The sequence below is a fragment of the Octopus bimaculoides genome, chromosome 7, assembly GCF_001194135.2.
Source record: "Octopus bimaculoides isolate UCB-OBI-ISO-001 chromosome 7, ASM119413v2, whole genome shotgun sequence".
In the NCBI taxonomy this organism is placed as follows: Eukaryota; Metazoa; Mollusca; class Cephalopoda; order Octopoda; family Octopodidae; genus Octopus; species Octopus bimaculoides.
The window spans coordinates 74722559-74744749 of record NC_068987.1 but is presented as its reverse complement, the minus strand read 5'-3'; the positions used below and the strand labels follow the sequence as shown (position 1 = coordinate 74744749).

Here is a 22191-nt window from a genome sequence, read left to right as displayed (position 1 = left end):
TATATATATATATATATATATATATATGCATATGTCTACGACAGGCTTCTTTCAGTTTCCGTGTACCAAATCCACTCACAAGGCTTTGGTTGGCCCAAGGCTATAGTAGAAGACACTTGCCCAAGGTCCCACTGCGTGGCACCGAACCCGAACCCATGTGGTTGGGAAGCAAGCTTCTTACCACACAGCCATTCCTGTGCGTCTATGTATCTTATATATCTATGCATGATTATGGTCACTACTGAGGGGGAACTCTACATTTTTATAAGCTGAAAGCATCTGTATTGTCAACCACTGACTCCCCTAAAAACCATCCATATATTAATGCACATACATACAAACATACCTGTACACAAACACACACCGTTACTAGTGACAGGTCACACTATGAAAAATGTTATTACTAGCTTATATGGATTTAATAAGTTACATCTCTAAGTATTTAATTGCTAAATAATTATTATTGTTATTAATAACATATATTTATTGCAACTATACAAATGAGAAATTTACTTTATTTCTATTTCAGTTTAAAACTTTTTATTTTGAAAATGTGAATTAATTTCAAACATGTGTATAAGTAGCATGAAATTTAAAAAAAAAAAAATGTAAAAATTAATAAGTATTACCCACAGTGGCAAAAGTATATTCTCAACATTATCAGCCATAAGCTCATGCCTGGGTGCTCTTCTTGACACTAACCTTTCCTGTTTTTTCAAGTGAAGTACTATAGTCCCACACATTTGCACAGTGAACTGTTAGCTGATGACTTGTTTATGGAAGACCCAAACCATGTCACTGTTGAAGCAATGCTAATATGAAGACTACCCCTACAGTACCCCAATAAACACACATGACAAACTTCCTGTAACTAAATTTCACTTACATTAACACTGATCTCAATGTTATGGTAGAGGACTGAATCCCAAACCACATGGCAAACTTATGTGTACCAAACAGTCAAATGCAATGAATGGCAGAATCCCTTTTAGATTTTTTCAAATCCAGCTCAGCTTAACTTTGCTTAACATCCTTAGGACAATGAAATAACAGACCAATTTGAAACCAGGTTCAACCCCACTGAACAACATCTTGGGCAAGTATTTTCTAATGCAAGTGTCCTGTGCCCAACCAATGCCTTGTGAGTGAATTTGGTAGATAGAAACTGTATGGAAGAAGGCGGTAAGCTGGCAGAAACGTTAGCATGCCAGGCGAAATGCTTAGCGGTATTAGTTCAAATTCCGCTGAGGTCAACTTTGCCTTTCATTCTTTCGGGGTCGATAAATTAAGTACCAGTTACGCACTGGTGTTGATGTAATCGACTTAATCCCTTTGTCTGTCCTTGTTTGTCCCCTCTGTGTTTGGCCCCTTGTGGGCAATAAAGAAATAAGAAACTGTATGGAAGCCTATTGAATATAAATATATATATATTTAGACCTATTATTTTATGAATATTATTATTCATAAAAATATTAGGTAATGAACCAGTAATTCATTGGATATTACTATACCTTAATGAAGCTATTTTAACCTGTAACTGAATATATATATATATATATGTGTGTGTGTGTGTGTGTGTGTGTTTGCATTCCAACAGTCCACAGGTAATTTATCAACTATAGAAGTATGAAAGATAAAGTTGATCGCAGTGTGATTTGAACTTGCAAAAGGGGCCAGAATGAATACTGCATATTTTCAGCAGATGCTCAAGGAACTGAAACTATGACCTATCTCTGTTGAGTTCAAACCCAAACCAACACAAATTATATATATATATATATACAGTTTAGAGAGAGAGAGAGAGAGAGAGAACAGATAATATAACCTTTTAAGCTAAGAGTGTAGGACTAGCTGGTTCCATTCACACTTTTGAGTCTTGTTCTAAGAAAAAAAAGTCATAGCTGCCATCACCATAACCACCACCATCATTCATAGCTCTCTCTTCTATCATCAGTTTCTACCCAGTTTCAAACATTACTAGAGTGACACCACACACATGATCAGATACTCCACTGGTGCTTTCACCACGTTGCCGCCGTCACCATCACTTGCTATTCTGAGTAAATAGAGTTAAGGGAGAAAGTGGGAAAGAAAATAGAGAGAGACAGAGTGAGAGAGAGAGAAAGAAAAAGAAAAAAAACTAGAATGTTTGGAGGTAGGGGTAGGATAAACTTAAAGTGGAGTGGTGTTATTGATTAGGGTGGGGATGCAGCTGAAGGAAGACAGAGTATGAGGATGAGGGATGAAGAAGTAGGGGAAGGGGGAGAGCTGGTATGTAGAAGAAAACAGAAATGAGGAGAAATGGCAGCAGTAGTGATAGTGGTAATGGTAGAGGGAGGAAGTGGAAGTAGTGGATGCAATAGGGGTGGGGTGAGTACAATGTAGAAGAGAGAGAGAGAGGGTGTGTATATGTGTGTGTCAGTGTAGAAGAAAAGTGGGAGCAGGGGTGGGAGTTGGGTAGAGTAGAGAAAATGCTGGGAGAGTGCACCCAAGCAAAGGGGTGAGGGTAGTGTGAAGGAAGGTAGCTTCCACCCACAACCAGAAAACAGACCACCCAGCTCTGTATGTATGTGTAACATTATATGTGTGAGCGTATATGTGTGAGCGTACATGTGTGTGTGTGTGTATGAGTGTGTGTGTGTATCATATGTATATACAGTTGGAATAAACAAAGCTGCTAAGAGAAATAAAACAATAAAACTTGGATGAAATAAAGAATTTTTGTAAATTTTATAGATATTTTTGATTTTGTTTTGAAGTTTTCTCATTTCACTATGACTAAAGAGAGAAAGAGAGAGAGAGAGAGAGAGAGAGAGAGAGAGAAGGAGAGAGAGAGAGAGAAAGAAAGGGAGTGAGAGTGAGCCCTGTGTGGCTGAGTGTGTGAGAGAGGGGAATGTGGCTGGAAGCTTACTGAGAGGAAGCAAACATTGTTAATACAGCATACACCACCAACACCATTGCCACTACTACTACTATGATCAAGACATTCACCTAACAAATCCTCCTTCACTTCCACCTCTGTCATCATCGTCATTGTTGCTGCCACCACCATCACTGGTTATAACACACCTCCTCTGCAATTTTTTATCTTTCTCACAGTTGCAGGCATGTGGTAAAGAAATTTGTTTCACAACAATGTGACTCCAGGTTTGATTCCACTGAGAAGTACCTTTGGGGTAAATATTTTCTGCCATTGCTTTGGGTCATTTGAAGTGGAATTTGGTTCACAAGAACTGTACAGAAGAGCCTCCATATATGTGTTGGAAGGTGTCAAAATTGTGAGGATATTTGATTGGGAACCGATGAGGGAGTTGGGCTTGTCTACATCTGTTGTGCTTTTTCTCTTGTTTTTCCATAAAAACCACTGTTGTCTCCTTGTGCCATATTTCCACTATGTATGCATAATATACATATATAGCTGAGAAACCATGCCAAATCAGAATGGAGTCTGGTGCAGCCCCTCAGCTTACCAACCCTGGTCAAACAGTCCAACCCATGCCAGCATGGGCAATGAACATTAAATGATGACGATGATATGTAGATATATATACATATTTATTGTGCTTGTGTTTGTGTTCATGCTGGTCTGAACACTTGTAGACTGAAATACATAGAAATGTCCAAATAAACCATACAGCCATTAACTAAAAACTATTATGTTTACCTTAATAAACACTGTAAATTAGTCAAAATACTAGTCTGATGGTGAGTTAAGGAGAGTAGTGAGTGATTTATTAAAACTATATCATCATCATTGTTGTTTTATTGACCCATTGTACCATTTTCTATTGCTGCATGCCCTTTCTGTTGCCAACCCTGGGCTGATTCTAAGCAAAGTAATATTTCCAATGGCCAGATATGTTTACACAGAAGACTGGAAATGAAGGACATTACATATATGACAGTGATACTCATTTACAACCATCATGCAATGTAGAAACAAAGGGGCATACACATATACATACAGGTATACCACCCACCTTCTCTTTTTTATTGTGTAACTTTGAGCCAGTGTCAGAAAGCAGTATTGTCTTAGCTGACACCAACTCTGCTCCTTATCCATCTCTCTACTCCATCTTTTCCACATTAAGCAAATAACATCCATGTTCAGTATGATATTTCTCACCACTAAAGGAGTCTCCACGCAGTCACTTAGCTTGCTAGTAGTAGCAGGCAAGATTTTTGAAATTTCACCTCCATATTAAATAGTATAACTGTAGTTATATGTGAGAAAATGGAATGGTCACAGTTATGATGTCTGGTCATAAAGCCAACACAATCAGATTAAATGGAAACAAACTTCTAGGAGTCTTTATGTAATGTAGGTCAAGACATTATGCTTTAAAAAAAAGGCAGGATAGTCACAATAAGAAGACCTTTGGTTATATGTGTTTCATCGAGGTGAGACTCCTTAAACCAGCCAAGGTAACTGAGGTATAATAACCCAAGCTGCAAAACAACGGCAACAACAGTAACAAAAAATGATTTATCTGTTAATGCAACCTGCAAGAATTAGTGGTCAAATATTCCTAAAATCATACTCTACCATCTTCAAAACAGAAAGGCTGGACACATTGGAAAATGTAATTTTAGATATATAGAAGGAAAATGAGATGGTCATAACTGGAATGGTTATGTGTCAACTCAATTAGTACAGAAGTGGAACTAAACAACAGTAACAGCAGACAAAATGTCACCAATGCTCTTGAAAGGTGAATTAGATCTTCAAGCAATCAAGAGTTGACTATAGCATATTAATTCAAACTACAATCAGAGCCACAAGCTTGTCACTCTAGGAACCTCTAAACAAATGTATAACCACCTAAAGTGGTTATACAATATTGTAGATTAGGTCACCATTGCTCTTTACACAAGGAGTGTATGAATAATCTACAATTGTTCATAATGACAACACATATATCTGTGCATGCATGAGTATACATGTGTGTGTGCATGCATGGATGCATGCATGCATGTATGTATGTATGTATGTATATATATATATGCTTAGAGAGCTCCTTAGAAGGAGTAGTTAGCTTCTGATATCCAGGTGATCTAATTAGCAGTGGAGGAGGTGTCTTCTGAAAGCTTAGTAACTTAAGAATGGAGAGGACCTCACAATGGAGATGACAATAATCCTCAAAAATTGGTGAATGGTGAGACATGGAAGAAGAGATGTAAAATCATTACATGTCCATACAATAGACACTGAGCCTACTGAGTAATTGTGAGCACAGTTTGGTGTCCTGCAAGAAGATCATAGCAAGCAGTGCAAAATATCAAAGTCAACCAGCATATGTTGGTTTTAGCTGGTCATGACATTATTATTGTTCAGTGGTAGATTTCATAATTGTGGTCAGTCCAGGAGACCTCTGGCAGGAAAATAAATCCAATATATGAGAATTTCAACTTCCTCAGAGTTCATATACCATGCTTGTTCAGAATATGTAGGTGTAACTATATATGATGTACCATCACTCAGTTTGATCTGAGGCTGCCTTTGACTGTTTAAACATTTGTAACACTTGATTTTATATGAGTGCAGTATGTAGACATAAAGGATCCAGTGTGGAACTCTGATTGTGTTGCATGATCCCAGTTAGCCTTGCTGAATCAGACTTATGGTATATAGCAAGTTAGTCAAACACAATAATCTGGACATGTGTTAACTATAGAGTGATGGGTTGGATATGTTGTGCTTGTGCAGAGTAATGTCACAGTCTGGATATGTTATGTGAAGTGAAGTATATGACAACTAGGCTATAACAACAACTACAAGTTGATATTATAAAACACCTGATGGTAGAGGTAGAATAGATAGGCAGAGAGAGAGAGAGAGACTAAAGAATAGCTGGAATGAAGGGGCTCAATCATACCTTAATGTGTGTGTGTGTGTGTATGTGAGTGTCAATTACCATAGTTGTTTTAAGATTTCAAGTCAATGAGCAAACCAATGGGGGAGTCTACGTCTCTATATGGTTACACCACCTGCTAGAAATAGTAACATGATCTCCTTAACTCACAACCCCACAGCCTTAGCACAGTTAAAACAAATTGAAACATGTAGTGTCAAGATTCCATGAAAAAAAATGATACAATCATAGTTGAGATGCCTTTCATTACAGTTCTATTTGATCGGAGTTGACAACTCCCTCCCAGAATGTGACAAAGACATGAAATTCATATTACTGCAGGAAGACAGAGTATTAATAACAACAATAATGATACCACATGCACCTCTGTAAAATATGAGATTCTGTTATTCAAGCAATCATACAATAAATTATGCATAACTCTTTTCCTGTATGTAGAAATTTTTGTCAACAGTTCAAGGAAACTATGATGATGAGGCCTAATGGATTGAAACATGTCCCACCAAATATGTAATTATCTGATGAATTGCAGAGTTTTGATAATTTATCTCCCCTTCTCTTTGATCGTCACAGTTGCCATTAGGTCTTTATTTTCTATCCTCTGGCACATATAAAACTACTTTCAACTTAGGTAGAACTGGACCAATTTATGTAAGAGCAATACTGAGAAAGAGAGAGAAAAGTATGTAAAAATTCTCCTTACTTGATGTAATTCACAACACACACATAATTATAACTATACAACTACAACCATCAACATACAAGCAAACACACATGTTAAGAAACCATCACCAAACACGAGGAGAATATCCAACATACTACTTTGTCCAACAGCTAGCAACAGGTGAAAAGAAAAGAACATAATTAAAAGAAACTGAATGAGGTGGGGGGAGTGAATATGACAAAACTATACATATATACATGCATTTTTACATATACATTATTGTATGTGTTGTTTAACCCCAGGGTAGGTCTGATTGAGCAGACTTATGATCAAAAGTGTTACATTCCTAACTATCTATCCTGTCTTTCTTTCCAGGACCATGCATTTAATAGAAAATTATTCAACATTAGTGTATGATTTAAGGAAGATTTGACTGCTATTTCTTGCAGGGCCAGCAAGTGCATAGAGGTTTATTTCTTTGTTGTTGAGCCCCCAAACCAGCCCTATTCAAAAGGCATTCCTGCTGTAACCATACTGTTTATTTTATAAGATTATGTAGGACTTCATTATGTGTCCTTTTTGTCTCTTAAGATGGTGTAGTGTGAGTGGAGTGGGTTTTGGGTTGTTATTTCAAATAAGTCAGACTATGGAAAGGCTCCTTTCTTCCCTTTGCTGCAAGTGGTGATGGTAGTGGTGGGGGTGATAATCCATTGGATAGCTTGAGTAGGGAGTGTGGAGGTGAGATGAGCAGACACTGAAAACCACCAGATGTACTAAATTAAGGTAACTAAACTAAGCTACACAGCAATAATATAGTCTGTATACCAAGGTTGCTGTTGCTGTTACCACTACAACCACTACTTGCCAATGAGGTGAATCTTTATGTATCTGTTAGAAATAGCAGCAAAATCTCCCTCAATTCAGACTGTACCTTCCGAAAAAAGAAAAAAAAAAATGACTGGATAGCCATGGTTGAATTGCCTTTGACCACAGGGTCAATCCAATCAGTGTTGACCTAGGATTGCTAAGCAACTAATAAAATGAGATGCAAGGCCATGAAATTGGGACAGTAGGGAGAGATTAAATCAGATAGTTTATTTCATTAACCCCAGAAGGATGAAAGGCAAAGTTGTCCCCAGTGAGATTAGAACTCAAAATGTAAAGCGAACTAAGTAGACACTGCAAAGCATCTTATTTGTTAGTCTGTCAAATTTGCTGCCTTGACATTGATGAGGATGATGATGATAATGTTGACCTTAGATTCTAATAATAATAATAATAATAATAATCTTAACTGATTGGCAGCATTATCATGTACATTGTTTTGTCTTGGTATAAAAGATGGGCTACAGCAAATATTCTGCTCAATACCACAGATTTGCTTGTCTGTTGTTTGACCTTTACCAGTTAAGGTCAAACGATATGTGCATCTCTGATCACGAGTAGAAGTAGTGGGGGAGCATCAAGGCCATGTGTTGAGAGGAATTCTTTGGGGTTTGAATAATTCACCTCTGGAAACATGGGTGTTTTGTTCACCATTCTTAAACAAAACCTTATTCAGGGACCTTTTGAGTAGGATGGGCTACTCGATCTGAAGAAGATTCTAACTCGGCCCCACCTGTGAGGTCATGTGCTGTTTATCTTGATATGAGAGCACTATGTCATGCATGTGATGCATGTGCCTAGTGTACCCTTATCAGACAGGTAGTCATGATGGGTATACTGGGCTTTGTAGATTTGATGGAATGCACTGCTCTCTCACTCAATAATAATAATAATAATAATAATAATAATAATAATAATAATAATAATTATTATTATTATTATTATTATTATTATTATTATTTCAAATATTGGCACAAGGCCAACAATTTCAGAGTAGTAAGTTGATTACATCAACCTCAATATTCAATGGTGTTTCTTTTTTTTATTGATCCTGAAAGGATGACAGGCGAAGTTAACCTCAATGGAATTTGAACACAGAATGTAAAGATGAATGAAATGCCACTAAGCATTTTACCTGGTGTGTTAATGGTTCTACCAGCTCACTGCCTCTTAATAACGAGTCATGAGAAATATTGCTAGGCCTTTTGTCCAATGCACTAATGATTCTGTCTTTTAGATTTTAGCATGAGGCAAGCAATTTTGAGAGCAGGGAGGAGAGTATGTTGATTACATGGACCCCAGTACTTGACTGGTAGTTATTTTATTGATCCCAAAGGATGATAGGTATAGTTGACCTTGGTGGAATTGGAACTCAGAATGTAGAGCTGAAGGAAATGCTGCTTAGCATTTTGCCCAATGTGCTAATGGTTCTGCCAACTTGCTTTACATATAAAACTTTTTAACTTTCTTACAGAAGTGTATCAAAGTGACTGAGGTCATTACACTGTATGTCATTTCTTGAGCAAAACAACCCCTCTCTACTGCCCTAACACACACACACACATACCACCATACTCATTTTTCACTTAAGATTATTTTTAATTTCACTATTTGTTTAGATACATGCCAATTTTGAAAATAATATATATATATACATACATACATACAATACACACATATATGCACATGTGAACATACATCCATATATATATACACATGCATGCAAACATACAATACACACATATACATATGTACATGCATTTTTTACACACACACACATTATATATAACGATATAAAGAAGACAAAAAACATTCACACACTGACACACTGAGATATACTTATGTAAAGACATATTAAATTCCTAATATCTATTTCTCATACAGGAACAAGCTCACAAATGTACATACAGAGCAGGGGCCTAAGCAATTGAATTGACCCCAGTATGTGTGACTGATACATATTTTATCAACAACCGAAGTGGGATTTGAACAAGGATGTAACTGAATACCATAAAGAATTTTTATCCCCACATTCTGTTGTTTCAACCACTTTACTCCTTCCCACTCAGTTTAATATAAACAACACATGCAATAGCTTTCTATGTCAACAGTCAGCTCATTAAAGTCTCTTATTAGAACAAACAAACAAGTCCTATAAGGAAGACACACATTCTTACTCTTGTCCTGTTACAATCTCTGCATGTCCCCACCATCATACTAAACACTTTCTAGGGATGTCTATGTGGTAAAGAAATTTGCCCAGCAACCATTTGTTTTGGCAGATTTAATCCTGCTGAAGGGAAACTGTAGCAAATGTTATCAATCATATACGAGGATGAACCAATACTTTGTTGAGTGGAACTTGATAGATTAAGATTCTGTGGAACCTGTCATGGCAAACTTGGGCAGGTGTCTTCTACTATAGCCCTAAGCAACTAAAGTCATACGCATGGAAAGTGAAGTCAATCGTATATATGTCAAACATGTGAAACTAATCCACAGGCATTTTGCTTGGTTTTCTTCTTTTTTTCTATTTTCTTTCTTTTCTTCTTATTTCTCCTAGACTTTCCCCTAGTGTCTAAAGAAGGATTATATCCAAAACTTTAAAAGTTTTGTACCTTCCGAGAGTGTCAGTCTAATAATATTATCTGTGAATGTCTCTTGTACTTTTGTGAGGTTTTTTTCTTTTTGCAAGTGTCAATGCTTTTAATTTATTGCAGTCTGCAACAAAACTATTTGATAAATAAGTTTTTGTGAGTTTTTTCTTTGATATTGGTTAATTAGCGATACTAATTGCCCTTCAAATTATATCATCATCATCATCATCATCATCATGGTTTAACGTCCGCTTTCAATGCTAGCATGGGTTGGACGATTTGACTGAGGACTGGTGAAACCAGATGGCTACACCAGGCTCCAATCTGATTTGGCAGAGTTTCTACAGTTGGTTGCCCTTCCTAACGCCAACCACTCCGAGAGTGTAGTGGGTGTTTTACGTGCCACCGGCACGAGGGCCAGTCAGGCGGAACTGGCGACGGCCACGCTCGAAATGGTGTGTTTTACATGCCACCTGCACGGGCAATGATCTCGCTCCAATGTCTTTTCACGTCTTTATATATACACACATACATACACACATAAATACATGTATGTATGTATGTATATGCATGTTTATGTAATTTTTGCCAATGTCTATATCAACAGAATTTATGAATGAACCTTAGTGAAGAAATCAAAAATTTGTTTTAAGTCCTTTTATATATTTGATTTGCCTGTCAGTACAGACACCCCCTCATCCATCTTACAGAAATCCAGTAAAGCAGTGATGCTACTGTTCACCTTCATCTGTTACTACATAAAATAAAATATGAATAAATCCTCTTTGCCCCCAGAACTGTAAGCATCTGAAACTCCAATTTTAGTACTATGTTTTTCCCTATAAAAAAACAATCTGCAAAGGTCAAATCTGGCTGTAAAGCCTCACTAGCAGAGTCCTGCAAAAGATATGTGCTGTGTTCCTTTCTTTCTCCTACCAGGCTTTTGATTTTTGGCTACAAGGCTTCATACTTAGAGTGTTTAAATGAGTCTAACATTTTAAACCTTTCAGCATTTAAACTGGCCATATCCAACCAAAATATTCTATGTTACTTTATGTTCAAACTAGCAAGATCTGGTTTCTTACACCTACCATATAAAGTCTTTTTTATGCCTGACAACTGATGCTTATGTCCCTTTAACTTAGCTGTTTGGCAAAAGAGAATAATAGAATAAGTACTAGACTTACAAAGAATATGTCCTGGAGTCAATTTCTTCGCCCAAAACCTTATAAAGCTGTGCTCCAGCATGGCGACAGTCAAATGACTGAAACGTGTAAAAGAGTAATAAATTCTAAACAATGATATAGTAATCTGAATGTTAAAGGGTTAAGGGTGTCTTTTGATAACAACTCCTGAAAGTAAGAAAGATAAAAAAAAAAAAAGTTATCTCAATGGAAATTGAACTCAAAATGTGAAAAAAGCCTGTAACTAAATGCTGCAAGTAATTAGTCTTGCACTCCATTGCTTCTGCGGGCGAGCCCACAGAAGCATAAAAAAAGAAAAAAGATAAAAGTCAAATTTAAACAGTAATTTGCTAATTAGTATGTTCAATGCTTCCTTACTTATGGGATACAGTACAATTTGTAGAGACACACACATTTTACAAATATGCATACACACATACAGAAAAAAGAACAAGAAAATGTGGTTTTGGTGAAGACCAACCCTACTGAAACAAATTAAGTAAGACGTACCAAGTTCATTAAAAAAACTGCTGCTGTCACCCACAACCGCTACCATCTAGCTACCACCCTTCTGAACATCACTACCACCCAGTGCCTACTACTACCACCTGTCAACCAAGCTGGTACAAATACAACCACCAACACCGACACCATTAACATCACGTTTCTCAACTATAAAACATAGTCTCAAAAACTTTTTAAATATTACTTGTTAGTAAAGAGTTTTAATTGCTGAATTTAATCATCATCATAATTTAATGTCTGTTTTCTATGCTGGCATGGGTTGGACAGTTTGACAGGAGCTGGCCAGCTGGAGCACTGCACCAGGCTCCAATTTGTTTATTTTGGTATGGCTTCTATTGCTGGATGCCCTTTCTGTTGCCAACCACTTTACAGAGTGTATTGGGAGCTTTTTATGAGGCACCAGTACTAATAACAATAATTTTCCGTAATTTAGGCACAAGTCAATTTTGATGAGAGGGGTGAGGTAGTCAATACCATTGATCCCAGCACTTAATTTATCAACCCTTAAAAAGATGAAGGCTGACTGTGGCAGAATTTGAATACAAAATGTTGAGTTGGAACAAATACAGCAAAACATTTATTCTACCGTTCCGATGATTCAGTCAGTTTACCATTTTAGTAACAGTAATTATAATTATTTCTTTATGAGTGACAAGGACCCCAAGATATTGGGGACAGTACAAAGATGAAATACAAAAGGATTGAATAAACAATAAATAGTAGGTGATTTACATTGCGCAAAAGGGAAAATAATCAATATTAACGATGATGATACATTACTAGCAATAAATAGTAATAATAAGAACATAGAACAATAACAATAAAAAATTCCTGAACTCAATGGGGAGAGCATACAGGGTAGCTCAGCTCCCATCACCCAACCATGGATTACACCTAACACACCAAAAGCCAAGTGCCTTCTCTCAGTTCTTGTCACCAAACTACAGTAACACTATTATTTTTTATATTTATGCGCCCTTTTCAAGCCTAGCCAGGCTCATGGGCCTGGTTTCCCAGTTTCTATGGCGTATGTGTTCCCCCCAGCTGGACGGGATGCCAGTCCATCGCAGCGTTACTCAAGAAACAGGAAGAAAGAATGAGAGAAAGTTGGGTCGAAAGAGTACAACAGGGGTCGTCACCACCACCCCCTGCCAGAGCTTCATGGAGCTTTCGGTGTTTTCGCTCAATAAACACACACAACGCCCGGTCTGGGAATCGAAACCGCGATCCTCCAACCACGAGTCTGCTGCTCTAACCACTGGGCCATTGCGCCCTTTAAAAGCCTAGCCATGGACCCGGTTTCCCGGTTTCAATGGCGTATGTGTTCCTCAGCTAGATGGGACGCCAGTCCATCGCAGCATTTCTCATTTTTGCCAGCTGAGTGAACTGGAGCAACGTGAAATGAAGTGTTTTGCTCAAGAACACAATGCGTCGCCCGGTCCAGGAATCAAAACCACAATCTTACAATCATGATGCTGACACCCTAACCACTAAGCCACGCACCTCCACACAGTAACACTATTAAATAAACCCAATTAGGCACACCAATTTTGCAAATCTCTCCAACCTTTCATAAAATTTATTAAAGGGAAGTACCTTCTTCTTTAACCTTGCCTAGTATGTGAAGGTCTGGTCTAAAAGGTAAAACAAATCTGTCCTCAAATCTTTCAACAATATCCATTAAGGTAATTTCTTTCACCACAGCACCAGGCAAAAGAAGACTGTCCCTTTTCCTTGCCAGAGGAAAGGAGTCAGGCAATTTTCACCAGAGATTCTGCTGACAGTTGGGTCTGTGTTCCACCTCATAACGAATTAACAATACAGTGTCATTGAATAAGAGTGTGCAGAATGTTTTGTTGCCCTTCAAGCATTTCAGATAGGTCCAGTTGCTGGCACTTCTGTTTCTGTAGAACAAACAGACAGTGCTCACTGTGTAGCACAGCCAGGCCAAGGACTTTTAGAAATTGTTTGTAATTTCCAACTTGAAAGTTCTTCAGGGAACATGAAACTGTCCTCATTGATACCCATATTGCTCCCAGGCAGTCACGCTCTACTAACTCCCTAAAGAATGCACAGGCAGTACCTGTCTCTTCAGGTGGAATACTATTGTTAATAATAGCAACAAGAAAATAGACAAGGGCATAGTTGTTTAGGAGGTCTTTGTTTTGCAACCATGAAAGTTCTACATTTGATACTATAGCATGGGATTACGGCCAGGTGTTTTCTGCCGTAATCTTCAAATGAGCTGGTATTTGTGCCTGTACGTGTGGGTGCAATTGTGTGTATATTTAAAACTGACGTAAAATTTAGTGTTAACGATGTGTCTTTTTATGTCCCATAACTTTATAATTGAATGATTTCACAAATATTGATTGGTAAAATAAATATCAAATTGAAATAAGTAAAGGGAGTGATATGGTTGCCTAAAACTTTGAAGGTAGTGTCTCAGGTTGCTGTTCAGTGACTTAAAAACAGACTTCTTTCAGTTTCTTTCTACCAAATTCACTCACAAGGCTTTGGTTGGTCCGGAGGCTATAGTACACTTGCCCAAAGTGCCATGCAGTGGGACTGAATCTGGAACCATGGGGTTGGTAAGCAAGCTACTTACCACACAGCCACTCCTGGGGATGAGTGGGAACATGAGCAGAATTTTAAACAAAAATCACCATCATACAAGCAGTGTCTTCAGTGAAATCTTGTTCATCCATTATTCTGTTTATGCTTAAAGGACAAGGGGAAATATTACCTAGCTTGAAAACAATTAAGAGCTGGCGACATGCAAAGCACTTTACCATAAAAAATCTGTCGACGAATTTCCCCTGACCCAGTGAAAGTATAGCAGAGTGGATGATGATAATGATGATAATGAATTAAGAATCTAGATGAGTTTCACTGTACGACTAATAGTTGTCATCATTAAGCTAATAGAAGGTGGAAAGCTGACAGAATCATTAGCATGCCAGACAAATGTTCTGAGTTCAAATTCTGCCATGGTTGACTTTGTCCTTTATTCTTTTGGTAACAACAAAACTGACTAGCCCGTTCCCCAAAATTTCAGGCCTTGTGCCTATAATACAAACGATTATTTAAAGCCCTTCTGAGATCAATTTTTACCTTTCATTCTTCTTAGATTGAAAACTAAAGCACCGACCAGTCAACTACACTGGGATTGACTAACTTAACCCTTCTCCTCAAATCTATATCCCTGTGCCTATGTTAGGAATGGTTAATAAAGTGGTAGACAAAACCCCTTCTTTCTGGTCAACACCTAACTAATTCAATAATTATTCCAAGATGAAAGTGGTGACTTCAAAGGGGTTCAATGATGGGGAGCAGTGGGAACATGAGCAAAATTTAGGAGAGGGCACATGCTTTGGTACTCCACACAGACTACGTCTTTTGGTATGGGGAGGGGTGTTCTCTGATTGGCCTTGTGTTGTCCCTCACAGTTTAACACACACACACACATCATCATCAACAGCAGTATTATCATCATTTTTAATGTCTGTCTTTCAACGCCGGCATAAGTTGGACTGGATATTTTGAAGAAGTAGTTTATGGCCGGATACCCTTCTATCTTAAAGATAGTAAAAGATGTTTGCTTAAGTGGATTTCGACTACTATACAGAGCAGGTCAAAGTTTACAGGCAGTAGCAAAAAAAAAAAAAATCAATAACGAACACACACACTAATATATAAATGTTGCCTGATTTATATTTCAGATATGAAACCATTAGTTAGTAACTATGTGTTTATCTGCAAATTGACTTTGTACATATAAAATTTAGTCCCCACTTGTATTGAATACTCTATTTTTATTCATGGAGATTTGTTTACAATATACACACACATACGTATCACGGTAAATGAATATTTGCGCGAACAAAAATACAGATATTTGTGAATAACTATTGGTAAATTTTCAGATTAACACCTGCACGATTTTCACTAGGGTGTTAGGGTTAGGGTTAGGATTAGGGACGGAATTCCCTAACCCTAACCGTAAAACTAACCCTGACCCTAAAACTCTAAACCTAACTCCCTAGTGAAAATCGTGCGGGTGTTAATTTGAAAATTTACCTAACTATTTTCTTTACAATAATAATTTCTTTGAATTTAATAATAATGTATAGGGAATAATTGTTGTTCACCATGGGGCGATTTGAACTCAGAACATAAAAACGGCATTTTGCTCACAGCTTCGCTGTAACACCCTGCAAAATTGTTCAACAATTTCGGACTTTGTACTTTTCTTCATGCAAAACAAATTTTGCCTTTATTGACAGCAGTGATTTCATTTAAAACTTACGGCAGAAAAAAATATCACATTGTTCCATCTAAATTTACAGGAGAAGAATCATGCTTTAAAATGAGATGAAATTCAGTGAAGAATTATTATTATTATTATTATTTATTTTTTTTTTACGAAACAGCGGCGTTAAAATTTCCGTGTTTTCGGAGTTTCGGAAATTGTGTTTTCGTTAACTGAAGAGTGCTACTTCCTTTAAGACATCATTAATTTGTAATGAAACGCGAAAGATGGTTAGATAGAAGGGAGATAACTCTACAAACACAACTAGAAAGTTACTTGATGTACTCTAACCCTAGCTTATATCCGACGGGGGCAAACAGAATTATAATGGAAGAGACCTGGCCATAACAGAGGAAAATTTATTTCTGAACTGTTGAGCGACTATAGCACACATTACATATTGATAAACAAAACAGGTGATAATGATTGCACGAATGAATATTAGTACAATCATCATCACCTAGATATTCGTATTATTTACATTATTTAAGCGCGCGTACACACACACACACAGAGAAACGGAATGTTGTAGAACATTTAAAAAACAGAAGCAAAGAACGATGGTGGTGCTGGGGATGAGGACAATAATTAAAGTACGCTTAACATCCAACAGATTGGAAATCTAAATCCAAAGAATGATTGAGCTGAGAAAGTGTACTATTATGAGAGTAGATATAAAATTTACGCTTTATCGGAATTCTGTTGACCTCAGTACTCGACTGGTACTTTACTTAATCAACCCCAGTTGATTTGAGAAAGTAAATAGCCGTAAATACCAGAAGGCACTTTTGTTCCCGCTCTCTCGTCTACCAATTCGCTATCTAATAAATGAGAAATATCAAAAGATATCGCAGCAGACAGTAGCTATGTTTCAAAATAACTAATCCAAGGATTGACCCAAAATAAGTTAACGGCTAATAGAAAACAATGATGCTATTTATGGCTCCTAAATAATGAACGGTGCTTTAGTTTCGTTTGTCTCACGTTAAAGCAGACGTGTGGATATAAAACGAATTGGTCAATCGAAAGTACATTTCTCTAGTCAGATGATTTGGTATTTATATATCATGACAGCTAAAGAATAAAGTGCTCTAAACGGGAAAATATCATAACTAATATCGAAGCTTACACGGTAGTGGGTATATTTTCTTGATGCAACGAACCCTGAAATTAACGTATAAAATGTTTAACAATTTTTTCCAAAGTTAATATTTTTAGTTCCTCATTTACGTCCAGCATCACTATCGCTACTCACTGAGCATGGCTGCTCAACATGCTAGAAATAACAGCTATATCACCCAGAAGTTATATCCCACTCTCTTAACAAATAACAACGTTGATGAACTGGATACTCCTAAAAAGAGTGGATGGTCTCGATTAGAATGCATTTGGTTATAGGTCCTCTCCATTAGGACTGACCAGGAATGAAACAACAACAATAGTAACATCTAGATTTATAAGTTCCCACCTATGTAAACATTGAATGACCTGTATCTACGAGAGGGAGCAACTATGCGGTTGTTCGACCAGCAGGAAATGATAGCGAAATCCCCTCAGAATACACCCAACTGTCTTAAACCCGTGTGTCTTGTTTTTTAAGGATTCACGAGATAATATACTCCGTGATACACTATGGTAAAAAAAAAAAAAAAGACTAGTTGCGGCTGGTACGTTTTTGATTATGACTGTTGAACCAGAGGCTGACCTGGTCAAAAAACAACGTAATAAAAGAGAAACCGAGCAGGGCTCTATGTTGTTGATCGACCTGCTAGAAATAGCAGCCGAATTTCCCTCAATTTATATCTCCCATACCACCAAGAAAAAAAGTAAACTTATTTATAGGAATGAGAGAGAGAGAGAGAGAGAGAGATTTCCTAAGCAATGAAAAAAAGCTAAGGACACATTAGATAATGTAATCTCAGATACATTATGTTTAAAAAACGAAAAGGCAAGTTGGAATGCCTTTGAATTTAGATCTGCCGGATCACGGCTAACCTAGAGTTAAACAACTACAAATCTAAATATATCTATACCAAATGTAAACATTCAATGACCTATATTATCCAATATCAATTTTTCGTATTCAGACTTAAAATTATTTCCTCCAACATAGTCACATTCTCAAGAAAGGTGTCATCTTTATTTTGTTTTTCGTCACCGTTTCTACAAAATTAGATAATAAACAGAAAATTCCATTCTACATAATACTACGAATACTGATAATAATAAAAGGTGGTTTCCATTTCAACATTCCTTCCAACCAGCCAACAACCTAACCACCAATATATCTCTCTTCTTGTGTTGTAGGTTAAGGACCACCAGGATGAATAGAAAGCAGCTGTATGTCACAAGAATGTTAAAGCAATAAGGAATAATACCTCCGATAAGTTAGTTAAGTGAGTTTATAACTTTACTGTTCACATTGGTAAAATTCTTCCCTAACCCTAAACTGATTTTTAATTAGGCATGAAGATTTTTTTCTCTAAGGTGGTGGTGAATGGATAGGAAAATGTTTTAAAGTATTTTTTTGTTGTTGTGGCTCAGTCAGAGGTTGTAAAGTAGGAACCATGACCATTTTTTGCAGAACCTATGAATCTGGAGGTAGAAAGGTAGATAGATAGACAGATATTATTATCCTTGGATCAAAGGCCTGGTTCAAATCCTTGCAACAAAGTGAACTTCCTTAAAAACAGTCGAAGGTTAAATTGAATGGCCATAATTTCTTTCCAATTAACACAATAAAACTTGCTTTAAACAATAAGTGGAATAGAAGCCATGGTTTAATACATTGGCCACTACTTCGATTTGACCTCACACGTTGGTTTAACATAGCCGACAGCAATCCAGATGTCATTTTGTCTCACTCAAAATGCTGAGTTAGTGAAAAGTTTGTATTCAAGCAATGTGGATAAATTGTGATCTATTGTTTATAGGAATGAAGGAAAGAGAGAGAGATTTCCTAAACAATGAAAAACTTTTCAGGGCTGATTACGTAATTTTGGCTTCCAGATTAAGATGCTAGATTATTGCAAGTAAAATTTCCACAGTAGGACAAACTAAAGACTTCTGATGAACTGCGAGCTAAAATAAATATTATATCCTTAAGTTTGGAGTGAAGGAACTACTATAAATTGCTAAGTCCATGCCATTACAGAAAGGAGCAAATATAAACCAATGGAAGAACCTCAACATCTGAGGTAGGAAAACCCTTGCTTCCAAGCAAAATTTTGGACAAATTCTAATTTGAAACCACCCACTGACAAAGTAAGTCTCTAATAACCCATGGGGGAAAATAAAACAGTTCAAACCACAAGATCTAAATAGTAATTTAATTTTTTAACTAGTAATTCAATATAAGTAATTTAATACATTAGTTACATACCTATAAATTAACGAAGTTAAATATCCATTGCACCCCCACAGGTTCTTATGCAATTGCCTCTTCTACTAAAAAGGGTTCTTCACCATTGCTGGCTTGCACGTTGCCCAAATTATTGGAAATAGCAGCCAAATCTTTCACAAATCATGCAGACTACGTCGTAAGAAAGGGACACCTTTGATCAAAGTGTTCCAACTATGACAGCCCCGCCTTATTTTTAGACAATGTATTCAGGACCACATTATCCAATGTGCCCTCCCGTTTTAAAGATAAGGTGTGCTTTCATGGGAATCTGGTAGCTTGTTCTAGCAGGTTGAACAACCATGTAGAGGCTCCCTCGTAGGCTTGTTAACACCAGATATTAGCTATGGTTGTCAATCTGCAGTTTGATGACGATTCCTTATGTCGACATGAAAGGCACATATTTGCAAGGCCTCTGCAGCAGCAAAAGATAACTTTTAATGCCAAAATGTAAAATGAAAAAAAAATATATATAAATAAACAAATAAAAATAAGGCATATATTTAGCCCGGCGATCTGTCTCCTCATCTCTATACATAAGCAGCAATTTTCTAAGTACCACATTTATGCATTTCCCTAAATAGGTTTATCTGATTGAAATGATGTTTACAAATACGAGGTGATCCAGCATGACCACAGTCGAATGACTGAAACAAGTAAAAGCGAATGGCTTCCTTACATTGGAACATTTTCTATGTTGGGGATGAGCTTTAGTTAAAAGAACCAATTCAAGTGTATTTATGTTATAACTGGTTACTTATTTCTATGGAGAAGTATTCAGAAATGAATAGAGGTACAACTGATTTTGGCACTCAACAAAATATTTGTAATACCAACAGCCGAAAAACTTTAATCAATTTTCTTAAGTGTTTTACTTTAAAAAAAAAAAAAAGAAATTAAAACTGAAATGCAATAAATAACAATTAGGGAGGACAAATTAATAATGAAAAAAAAACTGTAAAATTTTAAAAATGAAACTAAAATACAAAATATTCCCCGTTGCTATCTTGGAAAGTTTGAAAATCGTAAAAATGTAAAAGAATATGATGGTGGTAAGAGTAAAAAAGACAAGAGTGAAGTGAAGAGATGTTTCCTTTTCTCTCCCTTCCTCTCAGATTTTATAGGATGTAGTGGTAGAGTCAGGCACACACAAAAGTATGTCGGTGGAGTGACTGTGCCAAAAATACCAGACCACACACGCGTTCATTGAATTACACCATTTCTGGGTCACGGGCCAAGATGGCGGGTAGCACTTCCTTTTTTTGTTTCCAGTGACAAGCAAATAATAGTAGTGTGTGTAGGTATGTGAGAATCTGTGTGTAAGACTATAGAAGAGTATGTGCGTGCGTGTATGTGTGGATTTCTGTTATGTGGATGCATATAGTATGGACTTGTATAATGAGGGTGTGTGTTTACGAGTGTGTAAGATGCCTTTCAGAACGTGTCAGTTATATGTACATGTATATATGTGTATGTGTAAGCCAAAACTAGAAAGGTCCCAACGCGCATTTCATTGAAACTTGAGGAAATTAAGATTTACTTTTTTTATAGTCCGTGTTTATATTTGTTTTTGTTGTATTTTTTTTATCACGTTTTGGTGGATTTAAAGTTTTGTTTTTGTTTATGTAACGTCTAAGAAAAAAAATTTAAATGTATAAAGGATCCGTTGATTTAAAAAAAATTATTTTGTAATAATAGTAATAATGCTACTATACATTATAAAAACCAATTTTAGGCAGAAAAGAGAAAACAGGCCGAAATTTTGTATCAAATTAGCTCTTATGTGTAATATCATTTTACGTTGAAAATCTTAGTTAATTCATTCATAATGTGCGTGTGTGCGTCTCTCTCTCTGTTTCACCCTCTCTTTATATGTACTATTTTTCTACTAAGAAAGTCAATTTTGTAGAGATGCGAAGAGTCCAAAGCATGTACAAGGCATCAGATTTGAATGGGTGGGAGAACAGTCAGTTGAAACGACCTCTCTACCCAGTATTCGATTTAACAGGTACTTTTATTTTATCAACACCGGAAAGTTGACTGGCAAAGCAACTTAAACGTACAAGAGATACCACGAAATGCTACGTTTTACCAATTCTACCATCCAGTCATTTTTTTTATGCCCCCTAAAATATAATGCCTAATAATTCTTACTAATATTGGTATAACGCCAGCAATTTTGAGAGGAAGGAGTCGATTACTTTGATTCCAGTGGTACAATATTTTATTGACTCCTAAAGGATGAAAGGCAAAGTCGAACTCGGCGGAATTTGACTATATTGACTAATAAGTACTTATCTGAATCAAACCTCAAATGATAAATATAATAAAATTAAAAGCTTTAACATCACTAGGGTCTGAACTTATGTGAGTGGGATAAACAGCTAAATTCCAAGAAAGCCGTTTATTCAAATGCCATTTAATTCATCGAGCATAAAGGTTCTACATTTTTCGGGGTGGAAGGAATAGGAGTATGTTTACGGTTTTTTCATATTCATTAGTTTCTGGTGAGCAATGGGCCACATTTTTATACCACAAACATATATCGGGACGTGTGGTTTATCTTTTATTTATTTATTTATTTGATACTATAGGCGCAGGCGTGGCTGTGTGGTAAGAAGCTTGCTTCCCAACTATGTGGTTCTGGGTTCAGTCCCACTGCGGGGCACCTAGGGCAGATCAAAGCCTTATGAGTGGAATTGGTAGACGGAAACTGAAAGAAGCCTGTCGTATATATATATATATATATAT

The 22191-nt window shown here is 36.7% G+C and overlaps 1 protein-coding gene across 1 annotated transcript in view; it reads right to left on the bottom strand.

Annotated features, from left to right (window-relative positions):
• LOC106878151 (protein patched homolog 1) overlaps positions 1-22191 on the bottom strand; it is a 125314-nt gene that overhangs the window by 83089 nt on the left and 20034 nt on the right. The gene's annotated exons all lie outside the window — the stretch shown is intronic.